Source organism: Octodon degus, unplaced genomic scaffold (assembly GCF_000260255.1).
Source record: "Octodon degus isolate 3935 unplaced genomic scaffold, OctDeg1.0 scaffold00062, whole genome shotgun sequence".
Taxonomy (NCBI): Eukaryota; Metazoa; Chordata; class Mammalia; order Rodentia; family Octodontidae; genus Octodon; species Octodon degus.
Genome location: NW_004524638.1, coordinates 5,791,508 through 5,805,028, shown reverse-complemented (window position 1 = coordinate 5,805,028; position 13,521 = coordinate 5,791,508). Strand labels below are relative to the sequence as shown.

At 44.7% G+C, this 13,521-nt stretch overlaps 1 long non-coding RNA gene across 1 annotated transcript in view; it reads left to right on the top strand.

The window, feature by feature from the left end:
• Positions 1-13,521, top strand: part of LOC111817579 — a 47,834-nt gene that overhangs the window by 12,278 nt on the left and 22,035 nt on the right. Inside the window, exon 2 of the long non-coding RNA XR_002821740.1 lies at positions 10,092-10,231. This is a non-coding gene — a long non-coding RNA (uncharacterized LOC111817579). The remainder of the gene's footprint in view (positions 1-10,091; positions 10,232-13,521) is intronic.

Genomic DNA, 13,521 nt, shown 5'->3' with positions numbered 1-13,521 from the left:
TATATACTGACACCTGTGAACTAAGAAACTGCACTGAAGATGGCAATTTGTGATAGTAGGTTCATGCTTGGAGTGCCTGTCATTCTGGTCTTTTGAATACGGGCTGCTTGTCATGACATGCCAGTTGCTGCTGTGCTGTCTCTCGGGTAGATGGTTGTTCAAAAAGAAGGGGGTGGTGAATGAAGGCAGGAGACAGGAAAAGGGATGTTGTGGGACTGTCCTGCTTCAAGGTTGTATATGGTTAGATTTCTGGACTTATGTGTAAACATAAGAATTATATAATTCTTTACGCCTATTTTTAAAATATATTCTAATTTTAAAAAAATAAAGCCAGTTAAAATGAGATTGCATATCTAATGGGCATAGTATGTACCTGACAATAGAGGAGAATGCAGTGTTACCTACTCGATAAATACTTAATGAAATAAAGGGTTTTGTTTTGCGCTGGTACCTCTGCACAGTGTACATATGTGCAGAAGCGTGGCCTGTCATCCCCAGGGCGGTTCCACTGTGTTCGTACTTCGGAGACAGCAGGACCTGCCCTTGGCTGCTGTGCCCACGGTCATGATGCGGTGCCGCTATGCAGAAAGAACTATGACGCGCCTTCATGAGCCCCCTGGCCAGCACTTGTCTCAATCCCTTGTCTTGTTTCCCTTAGCCACTGATGCAACAGGGCATTGCATCACATCTCTGGGCCTGGGCCTCGGTCTTCTCCTCAATCTTCCTGTCTCTGGTCCTTCTCTTCCATTTTATTCTGTGCACTACTGCCTTAGGATTCTCACTATACTCTAGACCAAGTCATTTCAATGGTCCAAAGAGTATTTTGGGGGGGAATCCATATTACTAATGAGTTTTGCTTTTTATTTTTTATTTATTTATTTATTTATTTTTGGTGGAACCACAGATTGAACTCAGGCCCTTGAGCTTGCCAGGGAAGCGCTTATTCTGCTGAGCCATCTCCCTGGCCCCTGGTTTTGCTTTTTAAAAGTTTCAGTATTTGAAACATGTTTGCAATCCATAATGAATATATTCCTTGTGGAGAATATACAGAGATGTTGCGATAGCGTCTCAGTTGTTTTGCCTTTCCCTTCCCCTCCGCCTTCTCTCCTCTGCCTCAGTCCTTGGACCTTGCTGTACCACTCCACTAACTGGATTTCATGCTCCCTGCAAGGTCTGGACGCTCCTTGGACCTTGGCCATGTTATTCTGTTGACCCCAAATTCTCATTTTTTACTTTTCAGCCTGGTGAAATCTTTCTAAAATTGTAGCTTTAACACCACGCATTAGAGCTCCGAGGGCCTCCCTTACAGCATCCTACCCACTCCTGGCACTGGTAATAAACCTTGGTACTTTCACCTGCTTCTGTGTTTTTTCCCCTGTGGACTCTTCCCTGACATTAGATTTGAAGCACAAAATCCACATTTGAATAATCCTTCCTCCCACTTGCAGTATGTAGGCAGGTCTCAGGACAGAGGACAGACTGGTTCTAAGATGGAGCCACAGCTCGAGACCCTCATAGAAAGTGGCGCTGTACTTGCATATAACCCGAGCGCATCCTTCCATCAACTTTGGAGCATCTCCGTATCACCCATGGTGTCTAATAGGATGCAAGTGCTGCATAAATACTTGTTTATTGCACTATCCAGAAAATTATGAGAAGATAAAGGTTTATATGTACTGGAGCATGTAATTTTTTCAGTCTGCAGCTGGTTGAATCTGAACATGCACAGCTGACAGAAGCAGAGAGGCAACTCTATTCCTGTGGTCTTGTCCATCAGCCTTCGTGGAGAGTCCTTCAGCAGTGCTGTTAATGACCTTGTTGCCCTTGAGGTGTTCTAAGGGATCACAATCCACAGAAAATGGTCAACATACCATGCTAGACATATCTGCTGTGGATCTGGGTCAGCTGGAAAAGAAACCCCAAATTGCTAAGGTAAAAGAATCAGTTGTTCTCTTCACTAATGGGAAGGACATGAGGATTCTTCCCGCAGGCTTTTCTTTCCCCCTCTCTGGGTCTGCATTTGGATCCCCAAGGCCAGGGTAATTGTACTGAAAATGACAGCACTGTCTTGTGCATGGTCTTAGCAGGAGTCTGCCCGTGCCTCTTTAATATGAAGTGTCGGGGTTATTTTAGTCTTGTTAGTCTTGGTTATTTTGGGTAGTCAGATGAACACTGATCCATGTGTCTTACACCAGGGGTTCTCAAGTTTTTTTCCCCTGTAGTGTTTGTCTTAAAACTGCATTTAGGAAGTTGTCAGACCAGGGCCTAGAGGGAATAGAAACAGGGTCAGCAGCCTCTCCAGAGTCTGATGTTTGTTCTCTCCCTCATGAAAGAGTGAGAGTATGGAGATTGTTTTCAAGAAAGTCATACCCTCAACCCCTTGTAGAAATAGTTTCGTATAAAATACCAAGAATTCAGCCATCATGATGATGCATGTGGTGACTTAACTAATGGCCAACTTGCAACACCCTGCTGCACTGAGTCTTTGCTTCTGGGCGAAGATGGCCTATCTGAGGCTTGCTGCTAACAGCAAAGAAGCAGAACAGGAAGGGAAGACGGTGTGCCGCTCATTCTCCTGGAGAAGCGTGTCATGCTGCTTTTCCCGATATTAACTCAGCTGTCCTCATCTTCGCTGTCACTGAGGATGGCTGCGGCTCTCTCCAGGGGAGCTCTGGTCCTCACCTCGAGCATCACTGCCTGGCTCCAGGGCAGACCCCTCAGCCTGCTGACACGGATCCTTCATCCTGCAAGCATAGACTTTTTAGCTCCTACCACTGACCTTTGGGCTTTCCTAGTGGAGATCTTTGATACAGACTTGTATGAGACATGGTCATGGGCTCTAGACCTCCAGCTGAACTCATAGAGGATATTGCCAGGGCCTGCTGGCCTTCCAATGGATGCATAAAGCCCTCAGCTGGAATCTGTGTGTTTCTAGTGCAAGGACAGATTGCTTACACTCTCTGCATTTTTGGGTAACTATTGTAAAGTCATCCTGTAAGTTACGTGTCCTGTATTGAATTTATACCTTGACCACAACAATGTGCATATTAGAATTGCAGGACTGGCCAAATATAGCTCAGTGGATTAAAGTGCCTGCAAGCAGGCACAGGGGCCAGGGTTCTGATCACCCAGCCTGCTGTGCTGGCCCTGCCCCCAGGGCACTCTGAGATGGCAATTGAGACTGGGCGTGGTGGTGTCAGCCTCTAATCCCAGCTCTTGGGAAGCTGTAAGCAGGCAGATCACTATAAATCTGATCTAGTAGTGAGACCCTGAACACCCTGTAAATACAAAAAAAAAAAAAAAAAAAAAGAATTGCAAGAAAAAAAAGTGCCTTGGAAACTGTTATGCAAGAATGATGTGTACGGCAGAAAAGACCTTGGAAACATAGTTGTTGTCTTCTTCCATTAGCTTGTCAGTTCGGAAGCAAATGTGTTCTGCTGCTTCTGCAAGGTAAAATCACGTCCCATGAGTGAGTGGAGACAGCAGGAAGATTTGGGCTCAGATCAAGGTGCAGCATGTGCATCTATCACGCTCAGCCTTGGTAGGGATCCCACCGTATGCACTATGTCCCTACCCATGAAAGATTATGCTCAGCTGTCCCTCAGCGCTTTCCATTGTTGGGATGAAATACTTAATATACAAGACTCAGAGGAGGGGAATTTATTTTGACTCATGGTTTTAGAGGTTCCAGGTCCCAGCTGGCTGGCACCCAGGTAGCAGTGTTCTGGCAGGAGGGCCTGGTGGGGGAAAGCTGCGTGCTCCCTGCTGTCAGGAAGCAGAGGGCAAGGGAGAGCACCCGCGAAAGGGTCAGCCATGGAAGGCAGCCCCTCTGACCTGCTTCCTCAGAGCAGGCCTCTGCTGCTGACTGGCTGTGTAGGGATCTGGATCTAGCCATGCAGGATGGATCTGTAAGCACCCTTCCTATTTATTTATTTATTAAAATTAATTTTATTGAGAAATAAATAGCAATGAGACAAAACCAATTAGGACAGTTTCAATAATTAATACACTGCATATTGTTGCCTTCGCAGTGGTTATTCATAGCACAAGATGCAGACATGATATCCTAGAACCCTTCCCATTTACACTGGAACACTTATTCCTGTTTCACACATACAGCTTCCGAGCTGTGCAGAACAGCCTGCCCCCGGGGACTTTGCTTGTAAGGGCAGAGGCAGCTTTGAGCTCAGGTCTCAGCACACAAAGGTTGGGTGCTTTGCTCGAGCCGCTCTACCTCTTGGATCTGCAGAGCTGAGCTGTCCCTCAGTGCAGAGCACACCCTGTACCTGTAGCCCTTCTGTCAGGGAGCTGATCAGGGGAAGCACGTCACCCTGGTCATTTCTGTGCTGGGCACAAGTTACAACTGGCAACCTCTAGTACACCTTCCAAGTGCCAGACCCTACGCTCCCAGTTCAAGCAAAGGAGTAAACAACTGCAGCTTATGAGCTCCATGCTGTCTTCATTTTCTTTTTCCCTCCTGGCACCCAGCAAGAACTCTGTTCTCTGCAGAGCTGCTCATAGCGTACCCCACGGCAAAGCTTCTAGCATCTCCTTTTTGTTTATAAGATAAAAATAAAATAAAATGGCATGTATGAGTGAGTGAATGGTAAACCAGCCAGGCTCACTTCTTTTTTCGCAAGCTTCCTGTCGTGGTTACTTTTCTCTTGTTGTTGGGACCAAGTACCTGAGGCCCAGAGTTAATGAAGGAAAGCTTTATTTAGTTCACAGTTTGTCGAAGTTTCAGTCCATACTTATCTGGCTCCAAGGCAGAGTAACACAAGGCAGAGGGCAGCCATTCATTTGCTCAAAACAAGAGCAAAGGGGAGGAGCAGAGGCAACAATGGCAACGGAGAGCAAGTCTGTCTCCCTTATGTTGCATTCGGGCTACTGCCCCAGGCTGGGTGGAGTACTCACACACATAATCCCAGCAGCACTCACACCCATAGTCCCAGCACTGGACCATGAATTAATCACAACTCTAGAAGCTGCCCCATGACTGCACGAAGCTTTGGGGGGACAACTAGACACAACCCACACCACTGCCTTTGCTTTATTCTGAGCCCACATTAGCTCCTGTGCAGAGCCTCCTGGGAAGCTGTTCTCTTGTTCCTTCCCGTGTTCTGCCTTCTGGGCCTTCGCTCCTGCAGACATCAGCTCCTCCCTGGCACCCCTACTTGGACCCTTCCAGTCTTGTCAGGGTGCAGCACTGGAAGCCTGTCCTCAGGGCCCAGCAGAGGTGGTTTCTCCCCTTTGAATCTAAGGAAGGTGACGCTACCTCCCACCTGGAGCACAGGACCCTCTGGGCCATGCAAACCTGTGTATCTTTGCCCTTTCCCTCCCTGAATGGGCACTCTAAGGGGAGTGTCTGGATCCAGATTCATTCCTGTCTGCCCCCTGGGAATCTGTGAGAACCTAGTGGATTGCGGAGCTCCCCCAGCCCTGTGGAGCTGGTAACAACTGAGCCTTCAGGTTGACTCCCTGCTCTGACCTACTTAGCTGGTTGTGGCGGTTGGAGAATTGGGGGCTTACTACAGTTGCCTTAGGAGGAAGAAGGTGTTTTACCTCTTAATCTTTGCTTTGGATTCTTAGTTTTCTTTAAAAGTAAAAGCACTGTTGACAGAAAAACAGACATCTATTATCTGTGCCAGTTTGTGCGCTCTCTTCTCAGGAGGCATTTAACTCATCTTTTATTTTAACGTGACTGTAATTATTTCCATTTAGACACCATCCTTAAAGTTCAGTCTCAGAGAGGTTAATTAACTCACCCAAGTACGTGGCAGAGCTGCCGAGACCCGAAGGTTTTGCTTCTGGAATTGTACTTTGCCTCTGGACCCTGCAAAGAGCTGTGAGAGTGAGTCAGTGTGGGGAGTCAGGCGGAATCTGCAGGGGCTACGTGATGCGGCGCACCCGTGCGAGGACGTCTTGCCGTAGGAGGGGAGAAACCCTGAACGGTAGCCGTGCTGCTCCTGGGAGTTAGCGGGTTGAACTACTTCACAGTGCGCCCCAGCGTCCCTCGGGCAGCGTGTGTGTGTGTGTGTGTGTGTGTGTGTGTGTGTGTGTGTGTACGCGCGCATGCGTGCCACCGACTCTCCTGGGTGTGGCTCGGCACCTGTTAATTCAGTCAGTTGATTCCTGTTTGTAGGAGCTATAGCCCCGCGCCTGTTCGCTTGTTATATCTACTATTTTTGCCCACTTTTAAATTTAGAACTTTGTGTTTACTTCTGATGTTTGATTCTAGTGAAATCTAATAATAAATTCAGGTGTTTCCTTTTACTAATTTGTGGCTATTTGTGAAAAAGCCCTATAGTTTTGTCCTATAAGCTGTAAGAATTCTTATCATAAGTACATTAGATATATTTTTTGCATTTCTCCAGAATTCAGCGCTATGCTTTTATAATACAGAACGGACACATTTGGAACACTGAAACTGAACAGTTATGAGATGGAACGCGAAAAAGACGTCTTCTTGTTGTCACCTATTCCTCATACAAAAATGATAGAATTTGAAAGAAGAAACAAAGCTGAAAGATTCTAATAGTGGTAAATGATGAGTAATTTTATGCTTGGCATTGACAAGGGGCGTCTCCCTTATGTTGCATTCGGGCTACTGCCCCAGGCTGGGTGGAGTACTCACACACATAATCCCAGCAGCACTCACACCCATAATCCCCGCACTGGATCATGAATTAATCACAAACTCTAGAAGCTGCCCCATGATTGCATGAAGCTTTGAGGGGACAACTAGACACCATCCACACCACTGCCTTTGCTTTATTCTGAGCCCACATTAGCTCCTGTGCAGAGCCTCCTGGGAAGCTGTTCTCTTGTTCCTGTGTTCTGCCTTCTGGGCCTTCGCTCCTGCAGACATCAGCTCCTCCCTGGCACCCCTACCTGGAGGTAGGGCATGGAGGTGGAAGCCTCTCCTCAGGGCGTGGAGCTGGAAGCCTGTCCTCAGGGCCCAGCAGGGGTGGTTTCTTCCCTTTGAATCTAAGGAAGGTGAGGCTGCCTCCCACCTGGAGCACAGGACCCTCTGGGCCAAGCAGCACATGTTCACCAACATCCTACCAGTGATCCTGTAACCAAAAAGTGAGGAGAAACATATTATTGTAAAATATTTATGCACCTTCTGGACTAAAAATATGGAGCTCAATTGTTATTTATTCAAAATTGGGGAGGTTCAAAAAGTCATTTACACCTTAGATTAAGTCTAACAGACCCACTAATTGAAAAATGTGGGATAGTGAAATGCCAGCCAGGATGTCCCTCATCTATGTCTTCAGCATTCCTTTCAGTGGGCAGATATTTTATTCAAATTATACCATCCATTGAAGAAAAGGAAAGGCCAAATGACAGTGTAAAGTGTGTATTCAAAGAAAGACAATAATGCAAAAAGTTTAGAAAGAGGCCCCAGATACTCTTGTGCAGAGTGTAACGCTGTGCTATGCAGCGAACGCTTTAAGATACACCATAGACAGAAAAATTACTGAATACATTTGATAAAATTGTCATTTTAATATTTCCCATTATATCATTTTATAAAAAGTTAATGAGAAAATGTGCAGTGTTTTGATTATCCTGTATGTAAATAATAGCACTGGTAAGCGGTTAAAGGAGTTTGAGTAGGATTCGACACTAAAAATCACTCTCACTTTGTTTTGAAGTAAACTGACAGTTCTGGAAGCTCCAGATCTTGAATGTTCAGTAGTGAGCAGATTTCTGCAACAATTGTGTAGAGGAGAACACACTTGTTCTAAAGCTAAGGGCACGCTTTGTTAAGTCCCTTCTCACAGGCCAGGGCCTGGCCAGGCCTCGTACTGGCTCACGGAACCTAGAGCGTGGGAAACGTGCACTTCACCTAGGTGGAAGCAGGCATCTGAAGCAGCATCCTCTGCAAAATCCATTCCAGCTCTATTTATGACTTCGAATCAGACTGGAGTGTTACAGATTATCTTTAGCTTCTTGACTGTATGAAATATATATAATTTTCCCCCTTGGTTTCTTCTCCCTGTATTGCTCAAGTATTAGGTGAGGACTTAGAAGCAATGCTTCTCCTCATTGGAGATGGCGTGTGTTGTGAGCAGGTAGTAAATAAAAATGCGCCCTAGTTGACGGGTTAAACACTCATGAACTTGCTTTCTTTTTATCTTTTAAGGCTCTTTAATTGTATCTCTTCCCTGCACTGCCCTCTCTCTAGTCCTCAGTGCGCAGACTTTCCCGGATGCCCAGGTCTTCCAGTTTGCTGTGCGTCGCTGCCCCTCCTGTCTGCAGGGCCCTCGCCATTTCTGCAGAGGAGCAGAGAGCAGCCTTGCACAGAGGCACCACGACGCTCCTCACTCTTTCCGCTCCACCAGGGCAGACGGCCCATGTTTGCTGATTCCTGACTTAAACAGGTCAAGCCAGCACTATTTGCAGCTTCTCAATCTGCCTCTCCCTTGCCCTGATGCATCTTATGACTGCTTCATCCTCTCAGAACCAAGGCCAGGGAACTCAGAATTCCCATGTTGGACATAAGCAATAAATATGTACTAAGTGATTCTGCAGGAGCATCTTCCCGAGGGTGGGAGACCACCATCCCTTCTCCAGAGCATCAAGGCCCAGCCCATGCAACGTGGGGTGAATGGACACCAAGTACCTCTGCATTCCAGGCTCTGTTTTGTGTTGCAGTGACAGGCATGAACAAGTCTGTCGAGGTCTCTGTCATTACAATGCTTATAATCTACTGTAGGAGTCTTAGGTAAATAGCTACACACATATTTATCAAATGATGATGCTGTTATACACTATTACAATGGTTTCCTGAGCAAGTATTTGTATATTGGCATTGGAAATGAAGGAAAATGATAGAGAGATTGGCTTGATCCTATAAGTTGTACTTAGCCCAAGTGCTCACTGATTCCCACAAGAGAAAGTTGCAACCTTATTTCCTGAATCCAGGATCATTGCAAAGGAGGTCATGGAGCAGAGATGAAGTGGGCCTTGGGATTCCAACGAGGAAAGAACTGGGAGACCAGAGGAGAAGGTCTTCTACATCTAAATTAATATCTCTGAGTGATTGATTGGATTAACTTCTAGGTATTGGAGAAACTGAGAGGCTGGAGGCTGCTTGATGTCTGGGCTGCTTGGATTCACACTTGAGTCTTGAGAAAATCTTTGGAAGTTTATGCAGTGGGTTAATATTATTCATATTAATATTAATGATTCACTGAATATTAGCAATAGAGAGGTCAGAGAGATGACTCAAAATACTGCTCTTCATTCCTGGACCAAGAGTTATCTGGAAACTTAAAAAATAGAGATACTCAGTATATAGATTTGGTAGATAGAATGGAGACAATGTCAAGAGACAGGGATGGGAAATCTGTGTACGTTTAGTCTTGTTGGCTGAATGCTGGATGAAGGGAATCCACGCATTCGCCTCTTGTGGCATGGTGGATGCTATCAATCTGTGCATTATTTTAAATATAGAAATCATTTCTGGAATATTTCTCAGATATTCATGATTTTGATAACTTATGTAAATTTATGATTCCTGGAACCAGGTCAGAACACTTTGAAACCCGTGCCTGTCTGGGAAGTTAGATGTCTCTTGCTAGTCTTGGAATGGGTATCTAGAGGGGTGCTTACTCCTCTGGGGGGTAAGCACACACGTGTGTGCTTTCATGCGTGTGGGCAACGATGCTCACATGGCGTTTCCAGCAGCTGTTCCTGAGAGTGGATGAATTTAGCCTTGAGCATCTCTGCCCAAGGTGGGATCTCTGTTATATTTGGATTACACAAATGTGAGACAAAGTACCATATAGAATAAAGAGCTTTGTTCCTTTTCAAAAGCTACCATTGTATACCTAAAAGAACACTGTTTGCAACCATGACTTATGGAGTTATTATAGATAGGCTTTCATTGATTTAATCATCAGATATTTAGTTAGCACCTCATATGCCACACATTTCACTATGTTCATTCTAGAAATTTAGAGATGCCTAAGACCTGATTAGCAGTCATGGAGGCCTTAGACTTTAGCTGGGAAAACATCCAGGTGCAGAGATTGCTGCTCCAACACAATGTGATAAAGAATTTGCATTTCTTTCTCTAGCTGCCCACAGTGTCGGGCACTTACCAGGGGCTCATGAAATGTGACGGGTCCCCTGAAGGGGCAGTGCACTCGTACCAGAAGATGTAGCAAGCTGCCCACTCTGCTGTTCCCCATGGGCACTGTGGCCTTTGCTCCTTGAGGTAGGTCTTTCATATTTTCATGCAGCCATACACAGGCTGTTTCATGGATCTATGGTCAGAGGGCCCAATTTATCAAACCTGAGCTTCTAAAACTAAGGAGTAGTAACTCTGGACTGATACATTCTTTTTTTTTTTCTTCCAAATTGGTATGTGCTTTCCATTTCTCTTGTAGAACAGTAAAAATAATATGAAAGTTTTAAAGTCAGATTTTTGCATTCATTACCTTTCTGTGCACAAGAAATACATTAGGTATTTTACAGAAATGATCTTAATTTTTTAAGTTACAGGAGTTTTTTTGTAGCTGAAGTTTTTTACTAACTCGTGATTACTTGTCTTCTGGTTTGTTGAAGCAGTAAGTCAGACAACACTTGCCACAACAATGTCTGTCAAGGTGGCTGGCCATAAAAGTCCCACACCACACCCATCCGAAGGGCGCTCTTAATGAAGATGACTACTTTTGCCATTTTCATCCACCTTGTAGTATTTTAGGGCAGCCGACTTCACCTTCTTTCCCTTGTGCTTATTCTTCTTGGGAGTGGTGTGAGACTTCTCTTCCTTTTCTTAGCACCGCCGCGGAGTCTCAACACAAGATAAAACGTAGACTCCTTGTGAATGTTGTCTCCATTTTATGAAAGGAAAAATTGAACTGTAGGCAGAGGAACTAACTTACCAAGTACACAACTAGGAAATAATAGTCTCAAGTTCAAGTTGGTCTAATTCAAAATATCGCAATTAAAAAAAGTTTATCTTTTCCTCTGTATCTTTACATATATATATATATATATATATATATATATATATATATATATATATAATATGTGTGAGCAAATACATATTAATATATTATACTATAATAATTATATATATAATATATATGTTCTATAACATCAGGATAAATGAGTATATAATATGGAATGTTTAAGGAATATTTGATTTTGAATATATAAGATATATTGTCTTTGTAAAGATTTTTACTTGCCCTCAGACATATAGTAAACAGCTCCTGAGGTTGTGCTTGATATTGTCATGAACAAAGGGGACACAATATTGAGCATCCAGGCATAGTCTAATAAAACAAGGCAGTTTCAAAAATCAAATTAAATAATTGTAATTCAGTGATTACTGCAAAAGATACATCATACTTCTTTTAGTCCTGGGAGACCTTGAAGAACAATGTCAGATGTCAATTCCTACGTTGGAGGATCTCAGCTCTGGGGCACGCATGAAAGTCCTGTGTAAAAGTCCCACAGTGATGCCACCCCGCCACTGCCTCCTCCTGTCTCCTAGAGCACACAGTCAATGTGAAGTGAGTAAGTCACATGAACTGGAAAATAAAGTATGAGTCGTAGGGAGAGAGAAAAATGAGTTTGTCTCTGAGGGCAAAGCTTCCATTGTTCACTGGGATCAATGACATCGATTCTGCTCAGTGGCACAGAAAAGCAGTGGCTTTGAGATGGAGATGTTGACTAGCAGCAAAAGGCTGAGGGTAGCAGCTGCAGTAATGAGAGAAAGATGCTGGAAGTTTGAGTATCGATGGGAAGACTTTGATTTATCTCTATCCATCCACGCGCCGAGTTTGGAGCAATTGTTCATGTGGCTCTTTAAACAGGGAGTCTCGTAGAGATACAAAAACTGTACTTGGGGCTTCAGGACTAGTTGTTGAGATATGGGTGGACAGGGAAGAAAAGGGACTGGATGTCAAGAAGCCCATTCCCCCACCTACTGGGCCATCCACTTGCACTTACATCGGTTAACTGTGGCCTTGGGTTCCCTAGGCAATAGTCACAGTGGTTGGACTCTTCCCAGTTCAAGTGTCTTCCAGATGCTGGGTAGACCTCAGTGATCTACAGTGTCCCTGGTAGGCAAGGTCTTGGCCTGAGTGGGGAAGGCTCATGGATGTGCCTGTGGTTGCCACGCAATCATATCTGCCCTGCTGGATACAGATGAAGTGCACAAGGCTTTCATTTTTCTTCTGTCTTAGTGACCTGTATCCTTCAACAACATCAAAAGCAGCCAAGTGAGTTCCAAGTCTTGCTCACAGCATCCACTGATTCCTCTCTGTAGCATGCAGAAGCAGGGCATGGGGAGAGCAGGAGCCGTGTGTCCTACCCTGGGTTTCTCATTATCTATGAGAAAGATAAACAAACCCAGCTATATGAATGTAGCACCATCTGCATGAATAGGCATTTCATAAATACTTATATTGTATAATGATATGCTGGTGTGTGGGTGTGTGTGGGTGTGTGTGTGTGTGTATTTTTGTTTTTTTGTTTGATTTTGGAGGCAGGGTCTTGCTATGTAGTTCAGACTGACCTTTAACTCACTGTGTATCTCAGGCTGGCCTCAGCCTTTTGCCTCACCCTCCTGAGTGTTGAGATTGCAGACACGCACCATCACAACTGGAAATGGGAATAAAACATACATAACTTTTTTCATGATGCATTTCTGAATTATGATCTTTCTGAAGTGTACCTGACCCTCTGGATCTTACTGTAAAGGAAATTTGGATCTAAAACGATAACTTTTTTAGAGATTATGTTGATGTAATCAAACAGGTACAAACGTGAGCATGTGCATGCGTAAAGTCATCTTGGAAAATCAGATTAGCGAAAAGATTTTTCTCAACGAAGCTCTAATTCTTGCCTCCATGTTTTTAGCAGCATTATTGAGATATCATTGACCTGTCATACGATGTCCTCTCTGAACGCGTGTGATTGCAGGCGTCTACGACACTCAGCGTCGGGCAGTCATCATGCGATCCGTGCTGGAGCACACGCACTAGCTAGAGGGAGCTCTGCACTCTGCAGCCGCAACTCCGATGCCCTCCTTGTTGCAAAGTTCTGATAACTTTCAAAAGGTCTTGCCACTTTGGTGCCTCTCCCGAGTATTCGGATTAAGTGCACTGCAGCACTCTCTTCATTCCGGGCTATTATTTGTTTCCCTTTTTGTCTTTTCTATGGATTTATAACATCCTGGTGGGTAAGGCCTTGTGTTTTATTGAACTTTAGATGTTTCTTCTCTGCCCAGTGCCTGCCACATGTTCAGGGTTAGAGATAGGAGGAAGGAAAGAGGAAAGAAGGAAGGAGGGAGGGCAAGAAGAAAGGAAAGGGAGTGAATGAGACAGATAGAGATATAGATGCAGACACTGAGACAAAGACACATAGACACTCAAAGAGACATACATACAGAGGACCAGAAGAAGAAGATGATGATGAAGAAGAAAAGGAAGAGGAGGAGAGGAGTAGGAGGAAGAGGAGGAGGGGAGGAAGAGGGAGAGGAGGAGGGGAGGA